The sequence below is a fragment of the Phoenix dactylifera genome, unplaced genomic scaffold (assembly GCF_009389715.1).
Source record: "Phoenix dactylifera cultivar Barhee BC4 unplaced genomic scaffold, palm_55x_up_171113_PBpolish2nd_filt_p 000667F, whole genome shotgun sequence".
In the NCBI taxonomy this organism is placed as follows: domain Eukaryota; kingdom Viridiplantae; phylum Streptophyta; class Magnoliopsida; order Arecales; family Arecaceae; genus Phoenix; species Phoenix dactylifera.
This window is the reverse complement of record NW_024068054.1, coordinates 217520-226670: the sequence shown is the minus strand read 5'-3', so window position 1 is coordinate 226670 and position 9151 is coordinate 217520.

The following is a 9151-nucleotide window of genomic DNA, read 5'->3' as shown; positions in this document are numbered from 1 at the left end:
ACGATGGATAAATAAATGAAGAAAAGAAATAATACCTTGATCACATGGCAAGGGAGAAAGCCAAGACCGATTAAGGTTCCTTGTTTATTGGGCTTTCTGCAGATTTTTTTTCTTCGTACATTATAATATAAATGATACTTCCTGTAATTATATAATTTTGTCATAGGTATTGTTGCTGGAAATTGGACCCGGAGGCGACCGTCGGCTGAGGGGGGAGGAGCTCCTGCTGGTGGAACGGTGGGTGGCGGTACGTCGGCTGGTGGCGTCCTCCTGGAAACCTGCAAGAAGCCGGTGGCCGGGGTTCCCGGCGCCGGCCCTCCGACGCTTAAGTCAGAAGGGGAGCAGTATATGAGTGGAGATAGCAGTAGGTGGGAGAGAGGAGAATGTTTCTCTTCTCATTTTCTGTTGTTCTTGTCGTCCCTCCCCCCGGGTTCCCTTTTATAGAAGGATATTATATTACCTGGAAGGTGACAGGGCAGATTGTCCTCTTCGTGATAATTGAGCACGATCATGTTCATTAATGGCGTTGTGGAGGATGAGACCGGATCAGACCGGAGTCAGCGAATTGTCGTGGTTGATCGGACCTGGTGGAGTGGTTCAACCGCCCGCTGTGGAGGGTCCGGGGTCCGTAGATAACAAGCGCATTAATTGTTGAGTGAACCGGTGATCAGGGAAAGCCATACATTTTGATGGTCAAGTGATCCGGAGATCATCTTGAGCCGTGTTCATTAATGGTTGAGTGCACTGGAGGCCTGCAGAGGCCACGTGCATTAATGATCGGGTGTGCCGGAGGCCTGCGAAGGCCATATGCCTTAATGGCTTGACGACGGTAGCAGAGTACGGTGGAGTTGGATATCTAGTTGTCAGGTTCTCTTTAAGGAATCAGGCCGGAGTCGAATATTTGGACAAGGCATTTTGGGGCTCGGCACTTTTCTGGGGGGCGAGCCCGACCGTGACCAGGAGATCGACCTCGCCCTCTACTGGGACTGAGTCTCCAGTAAATCCGACCAACGGGGCGTTCATCCTTCGTAGTTGCTTTTCTGTCATCCCCATTCTAGAATAGGCGTCAAAATACAAAACATTCGCCGAGCTTCCATTATCAATTAAGACGCGTTTTACATCAAATCTGTTCATAACCATCGAGATGACCACAGCATCATCGTGGGGAGTTTCGACTCTCTCCAAGTCCTCATCTGAGAACGAGATGGTTTCTGAGGCGCGTAGGCGCTTCGGGGGGGTTCCTTCCTCTGGAGCTTCTCCGACCGAGGCCCCGCCTCGGATGGTGTTGATGGTGCCGGCGATGGGCCTGTTAGCATTAGGATCTTCGGGCTGTGCGGCTCTCTCCGCTGGCCTTTTCTCTTCACGCCGGCTTCGTACGAACCGTTCGAGTACTCCTCGGCGAATGAGTGCCTCGATCTTGTCTCGGAGCTGGAAGCAGTCCTCCGTATCATGGCCATAATTCCGGTGGAAATGACAGTACTTTCGGGGATTGCGCCAAGCTCCAGAATCTCGTCTCGGGGGGGGGGGGGGCGGAAATAGTCCCGGCCCTCGATTTCCATGAGAATCTCGGCCCGAGGAGCAGTAAGGGGAGTGTAATTTTCGTACCTCCCATTGGGTATGCGGGCCCGTGGTGGAGACCTCGGGCGGAGCGGGGACCTTTGCCGAGGTGGTCCCCGTAATCGGGGTGGACTCTTCAGACGGGGCAGATTCTTGGCACGGCGCGGGGACGGGCTTCTAGGGTGGCCGCGCTCCTCGCGGCGTCTTTTCTGCTTCTTGGAAGTCTGCTCAGCCCCGCTCCGTCTAACGGCAACAGCTTCCTCGGCTTTCGCGTACTTCCGCGCCCGAACCAACATTTCAATGAGGTCAGCAGGGAAGTTCTTCTCAATGGAGAAAAGGAATCTGTAAGACCGGGCTCCAGTCTTTAGTGCTGACATGGCGATTGACTGGTCAAGCTCCCAGATTTCCCATGTTGCGGCGGTAAATCGGTCCAAATATTTCCTAAGGGACTCTCCCTCTTTTTGTTTTATATCGAGGAGGGAGTCCGAGGTCCGCCGCTGGGGTCGGCTGGCAGCAAAGTTGCTGGCGAACTGTCTGCCGAGTTGCTCGAAGGAGGAGACGGTGCTTGGCTTCAGCCCGGTAAACCAAAGCCGGGCTGCTCCTCGGAGTGTTGCTGGGAAGGCTTTGCAAAGCATGGCCTCCGAGGCTCCCTGCAGGGCCATTAAGGCCCGATAGCTTTCCAGGTGGTCAGGGGGTCGGTCCTACCGTTGTAAGGCTCCACCTGGGGCATCTTGAATCTTGGCGGGACCGGCTCATCTTCAATTTGTTGGGAGAAGGGGGACCTCGTGGTGAACTCGAAGTCACCATCGCGTTCCGACCTCCTTCCGTGGAGTGCCTCAATCTGGCGCTCCAGCTTCTCGACCTTCTTGTCGAGCTCATCATTCTGGGGGATCGCCGCGGCGGTCTGCTCCGGCGCAGGTTGCCCTGGGACTGACTCGGCTTCTGACGGTTGTGGCCAGCCACCAGGACCTCTCACCGGGTATTCCCTCCAGGGGAGGCCTGAGCTTGGGAATCTTGACCTCGGAGGGAGAATCCGCTTGCAGGAGGCACCGGCTGAACTGGGGCTGGGGGGAGCGGTGCCGTTGGGATGCCCCTGGGTTGCAAGCTTTGGACAGCAGTGGCCAAGGCCTGGACCTGTTGCACCAGGGCATCAAACTGCTCCGGCCGAACTCGGAGAGTTGACTCGGCCGGAGGTGGCGAGTTCTGGACAGAGTGTCCAGGACTGGGTGGAGGACGTCGAGAGGCATTAGAAGCTCCCTTGCTTCTCAGCTTCATGGCCGCAACTCGGGCCCTTCCTCTAGTGCCAAAAGTTGCTGGAAATTGGACCCGGGGGCGACCGTCGGCTGAGGGGGGAGGAGCTCCTGCTGGTGGAACGGTGGGTGGTGGTACGTCGGCTGGTGGCGTCCTCCTGGAGACCTGCAAGAAGCCGGTGGCCGGGGTTTCCGGCGCCGGCCCTCCGACGCTTAAGTCAGAAGGGGAGCAGTATATGAGTGGAGATAGCAGTAGGTGGGAGAGAGGAGAATGTTTCTCTTCTCATTTTCTGTTGTTCTTGTCGTCCCTCCCCCCGGGTTCCCTTTTATAGAAGGATATTATATTACCTGGGAGGTGATAGGGCAGATTGTCCTCTTCGTGATAATTGAGCACAATCATGTTCATTAATGGCGTTGTGGAGGATGAGACCGGATCAGACCGGAGTCAGCGAATTGTCGTGGTTGATCGGATCTGGTGGAGTGGTTCAACCGCCCGCTGTGGAGGGCCCGGGGTCCGTAGATAACAAGCGCATTAATTGTTGAGTGAACCGGTGATCAGGGAAAGCCATACGTTTTGATGGTCAATTGATCCGGAGATCATCTTGAGCCGTGTTCATTAATGGTTGAGTGCACTGGAGGCATGCAGAGGCCACGTGCATTAATGATCGGGTGTGCCGGAGGCCTGCGAAGGCCATATGCCTTAATGGCTTGACGACGATAGCAGAGTACGGTGGAGTTGGATATCTAGTTGTCAGGTTCTCTCTAAGGAATCAGGCCGGAGTCGAATATTTGGACAAGGCATTTTGGGGCTCGGCACCTGGCCAAGCCAGTTGCCCAGTGGGGTGCCTTCAACTCGAGGTCGGCGCATTCTGGTCGGCGCTCCCTGGTCGGGCGCCTTCTGGTCGGCACGACCTGGTCGGGCGCCTTCTGGTCGGCGCGACCTGGTCGGGCGCCTTCTGGTCGGTGCGACTTGGGTTTTCCCACAACATGTATTTTGGTCTAAAAAAATTATAAATCTAAAATAACTTTCCGACGCATGCTTAAAATAGGGTTTTCCCCCAACATGTATTTTGGTCTAAAAAAATTATAAATCTAAAATAACTTTCCGACGCATGCTTAAAATACTTTTTCGAAAAAGCTATATTTTGAAGCTTCTTCCAAATAGACATTTTCAAGCAAATCAAAAATAGCTTTTCGATTTTTTATCAAAATTTTTGTTCTATTTAAAAGTATTTTTGGAGAGTCAAAAAGTATTTTCTGGCTTACCAAAACCTCTATCAAAGAGGACTCTAGTCTCCTCCTTGTCAATTCCATTTTAGTGCATAGAAAAAAAAAGAGCTCGTTAGCATGGTGCATGAACAAATTGGTTCCAGACAGAGTGAGGGAAGCAGATCGGTTGTGCTGCCCAGAATAGCAATTACTCATTTTGAGATGACTTGTTAAGTTATTTATTTATTTATTTATTATGCGAGATGAGTACCTAAGATGGTGACGTGTGGTCGTGTAAAGGCCAAAATGACTTTCTCCAAAAATATACTGAAATATCAGTCTGAACAGGAATTCTAAAAATAGATTGTTTTATCCATGTCTCTAGCATCTATAAGGCCCAATAGCTCCATATCGAAAAGACTCGTTTCAGAGCCTGTGCATATGAGGCGGACGTCTCCAAATCCTGCAGACGCATTTTGCAAGAAAAATAAAATCGGAGAGAGGTGAAGAATGCTTGCATGAAGCCGCAGAACTGTACAATATCTGGCAGGGAAGCCCTATATTCCCCTTCATGTGGCCTCCACATGGGCACTGGGTGCCTCATGTGCCCCGCGGAGGCGGAGGCGTAACATTTGGTATCAGAGCCGAGGACGGCTCTTGTCCAATGGTGGAAAAGGTGTGAGGCCTAATAGTCCCACATCGGAAAAACTCGTTACAAAGCCTGGGCATATGAGGCGAGTGTCCCAAATCCTGCAGACGCGTTTTGGGAGGAAAACAAAACCGAAGATATTTTTATTATTGGATATTGCATTAATTTCTTAAAATGGTACCTAATTTTGGATTTACCATATTAAGAAGATTCTATGAGGTTTTTTTTTTGTAAAAGATTCTGTTATCTTTAATATTAATCATTGTTTTGAAACAACTCGGACTTTTTCATTTTTAGATTTTAAATCGGTCATCCAATGGGATTGCCAAAACCATGGTTATTAAACAAAAACTGTATATCTAAAATCTTGGTTTTATTATGGGTGCCTATATTTTTATGTTCAGAATCAGCATATTCCGTGATATCAACCAATGCTATTAATATACTAGTATGTTAATATTAGTAATTCTATTTACATATTATTAACATATCTTAAAAAGGTTCTAATAAATATCATAAATTAATGTATGAAAAGTAGAAGTTAATTTTGAAATTACAATGTTGATCAAGTATGAAATATTATGGATCTATCCTCTGAGAAGAGGGTGCAAATCAATATTGCAATCTCAAAATATCTTAGGTGCAGTTTCCTTGTGTCTTTATATCATAATTTGAGATCTTGACGTCATGCCCTGAACCATCACCCAGGTCAGCCATATGAAACAGTCACACACTCTTTAGAGCAAAGCTCCAGGGAATATACTAGGCTTGAAAATCAATTATAGTCTCTCTTATCTATGAACAATAATAATCTCATTTTATAACAAGTAACAAATTTGTACAAAATTACAAAATTTATTCATCCAACTAGAAATAAGGATGCTCTATCTACTCATTCCTTCCACTTGTGATCTCAACCATAGCCAAGTATTATACAACCTATAACTCTGGGAAAAAAAAGGGAGGGTTGTGAGCTTTACAGTATAGTAAGAATCTCTACATACTCACACCAATATAATAATATAGTTTGAAAATAGTAATAAGCAACATCAACATAAAAATATAAATTATGAAACCTATTTTCAAACATCAAATATAACTCAATTAAATAAACAAATATCCGTATATAGATACATCAAATATTCAACTTATCAAAAGAGATAAATCATGACATACCAATAAGTAAAACCTTATTATTCAGCATTAGTTTCATGTGTCTTAGCATTCGTTTCTCATTATCTCAATTTCAAGTTTCATAGCAATTATTTTTTCGGCTTTGGACTAACCAAGATCATGACCCAATCCAAGACTGTTAAACAAAATCCCACGCATCAGCCTGTGGAGGCTATCTCATGCATATGTCCGTGGAGGCTATCTCATGCATATGCCCGTGGAGGCTATCCCATGTATAAATTCGTTGAGGCTATCCTACGCATAAGCCTGTGGAGGCTATCTCATGCGTAACCCATGGAGGCTATCCCATGTGTAACCCATGGAGGCTATCTCACGCATAAGCTCGTGAATGCTATCTCATGACGAGGTTAGTCTAAACCATATCTTTTTTGTCTGATTTGCATGTTATTTTTCTCAAATCGCTTTCCATTTACACAATATATTTCTCACAAATTTAAGGTAGCTGGTTCACATAATCATGTTTTCAATATCTGATATATATATATATTAATCATACAAGTATATTTGTACTGAAAATTATATAAAACATACCATCACATGCCAAATCAAATCTATCGATGTAAATCTCACAATGCAAATCTTACGATATAAATCTCATGATGCAAAACTAGCGGTACGAATTAATAAATGTGTATGCTATTGTCCAAACGTGACAATCCAAGAAGGGGGGGTGAATTGGGTTTTTCAAATTTTAACTCCTAATAGTACAGCGGAATGAAATTAATTCTAAGTACTTTTCAAAAATATAAAATTCAGAAATAAAGATAATGGTCACACACACAAAGACGCAAAGTTTTATAGTGATTTGGGGCACTTCAAAGCACCTACGTCCACTCCCCAAGACTTCCCTTAAGAATTCACTATAATCTGTCTGATTACAGCCGGATTGCTTTTCCAAGCTCACAATCCAAACCTTACAATTGGTTTTACGGGATCACCAATTAAACCTATCCGTTGGTTTTGCGGGCTCACCAACAAACCTAACCGTTGGTTTTACGGGCTCACCAACAAACATTTATCCCCAAGTTTCAATATTTGAAACTTGTTACAAACAAATGTAAAGAAATTGATATGTATACAAAATAATTATTGCTCAATTTGAAATAAAAGCAAACTCAGTAAGTTGAGCAATGGTTGATTATGCTTTAGATTTTTGCCGATGAAAAAATGGCGCCGTGTAGAGCTGGAGCTTTGACTATTGATGGATCTCTCTTTGAATGCTTTTCTAATTTGCTCAGTTCTTTGCTCTAATTCAGTAGCTCACAGCAAAATAAACTTTCTTTTTGGCTCAAGCTTTCGATTGCTTTCTTTGAATACTCTTTTTCTCACTTCTTTTTTTTCCTTCTCATGATCCCAGTTGAATCCTTTGTTTTTTATAGTCTCTAAGAAGGAGGAAGTACATTACTAGCCGTTAGACACAAAAATATAGCCGTTACTAACATTTTTCCTCTATACTGTTCTTCTGAAAATATAGCCGTTAAAGCTGCCAGTCGATTTGGAGTCAACTCGTGTAAACTTGGAGTCGGCTCGGCTGGACTTGGAGTCGGCTCGAACTTCTGAGGTGTCGACTCGAGTTCGGATCCTTAAAAATTGATCTTCTGTCATTTATTGATGGAGTCGGCTCCGGATTTGCTAGAGTCGACTCGACTAACTATTCTTTTGAGCTTGCTTTTTGTTCTTCCCTTTGAGTGAGTCGGGTCGAAGATTCTTGGAGTCGACTCGGACATTGTTCATCCAAAAATCGGGTTTCCGTCTTTTTCTTAGGGAGTCGACTTGATATTTTCTGAAGTCGACTCGGCCACTGTTCATCCGAAATTCGGGTTTCTATCTTTTTCTCAGTGAGTCGACTCGATATTTTCTGGAGTCGACTCGGGCACTGTTCATCCAAAAATTGGATTTCTGTCTTTTTCTCAGAAAGTCGAATGGATGTTTTCTGGAGTCGACTCGGCCACTGTTCATCCGATATTCGGGTTTCTATCTATCCTGAGAGTGTCTCAGAGAGTCGACTCAAGCTTCCAATGAGTCAACTCGACCATTGTTTCTAACTTTTGTTCTTTAGCTTATTTCGAAAGGAGTCATCTCTTGATCCTTTAGAGTCGACTTGCACTTTGCTAGAGTCGACTCGAGCTCTACATGAGTTGGCTCATGAGCGTGCCAGAAATATGCCACTTTTTCTGTTTGTGTCAGAGTCGACTCGAACCCTACTTGAGTCGACTCAAGGACTGTTCCTTGGCCATTAACTGATCCAAAGTGTTTTCATTTTAATCCTTACTAATTTATCTTGAATTATTTCGATATTTTTCTGAAACACTAAACATAAAATCATTAGTATAATAATATATTCTCAATGGCTTTGTAACATCAAAATCTTACAAGGATCAATAATTTCCTTCTTTTTGATGATTACAAAACATTGAGTGTAAGCAGAATATTATGCAAGTAAAGTGTTATGTATCAGATGAGTCCGAATAGTCTATAGCAAAATGACATTAAATGCTTCCCCTATCTTGTTCATTAAAATGCCAAAATTATCATATTTTTGCATCAATATTTACATGCTTCCCTTATATAAATGCTCCCCCTTACTTTTGTATCAAATCAGTTGTGTCAAAGTAAGAGTTTGAATAAGATTTACTCCCCCGTTTTCTTTCTTTTTATTTATCTCCTCTCCCCCATGTTTTCCATATTTCTTCTTCCCCTTTTTGTTATCATCAAAAGGAGTGATTTATCGCTTGTGGTATAGTTGTTTGAAACTTTTATCTGAAGTCTTTGTTACTTGTTAGGTAAAATGCTTATAACCATACAATGAACATTTCACACAAAAACAATTGCTAAAAGAGATAATACTGAAAGTGAATTTTGTATTCATTGTAGACAGTCAATGCATATTACAAAAAGATTTGTCAGTACACTTAGTCTACTCTTCATCAGATGGGATGTCTACATGAGTGGTAGAGGATCTTTTTTCAGTGGGTCGAGTAGGCTGAGCAGGCCGAGCTGCTTCTCTCGCAATTTGTAGATCTAGTCTTCCTATAATGCTGCTGAAGGAGTACAATATGTTTTTGAATGAGTCTCCTTGTGAAAGTGTGAAATCCTCTACAACTGTTTTAATTCTTTGTAGGCCTTGTTCAATCTTTCCTCTCAAAACAGCTGCTTCCTTAGCAAAATCAGATATTTCAGTCTGATCAGGAGCTATTATCTTCTCTAAGATATGTTTAACCTCATCAGAAATACTTTGTATGTTCTGCTCAATCAGGGCTACTCTCTCAGTCAACTGAGAAGTCTCAGCTCG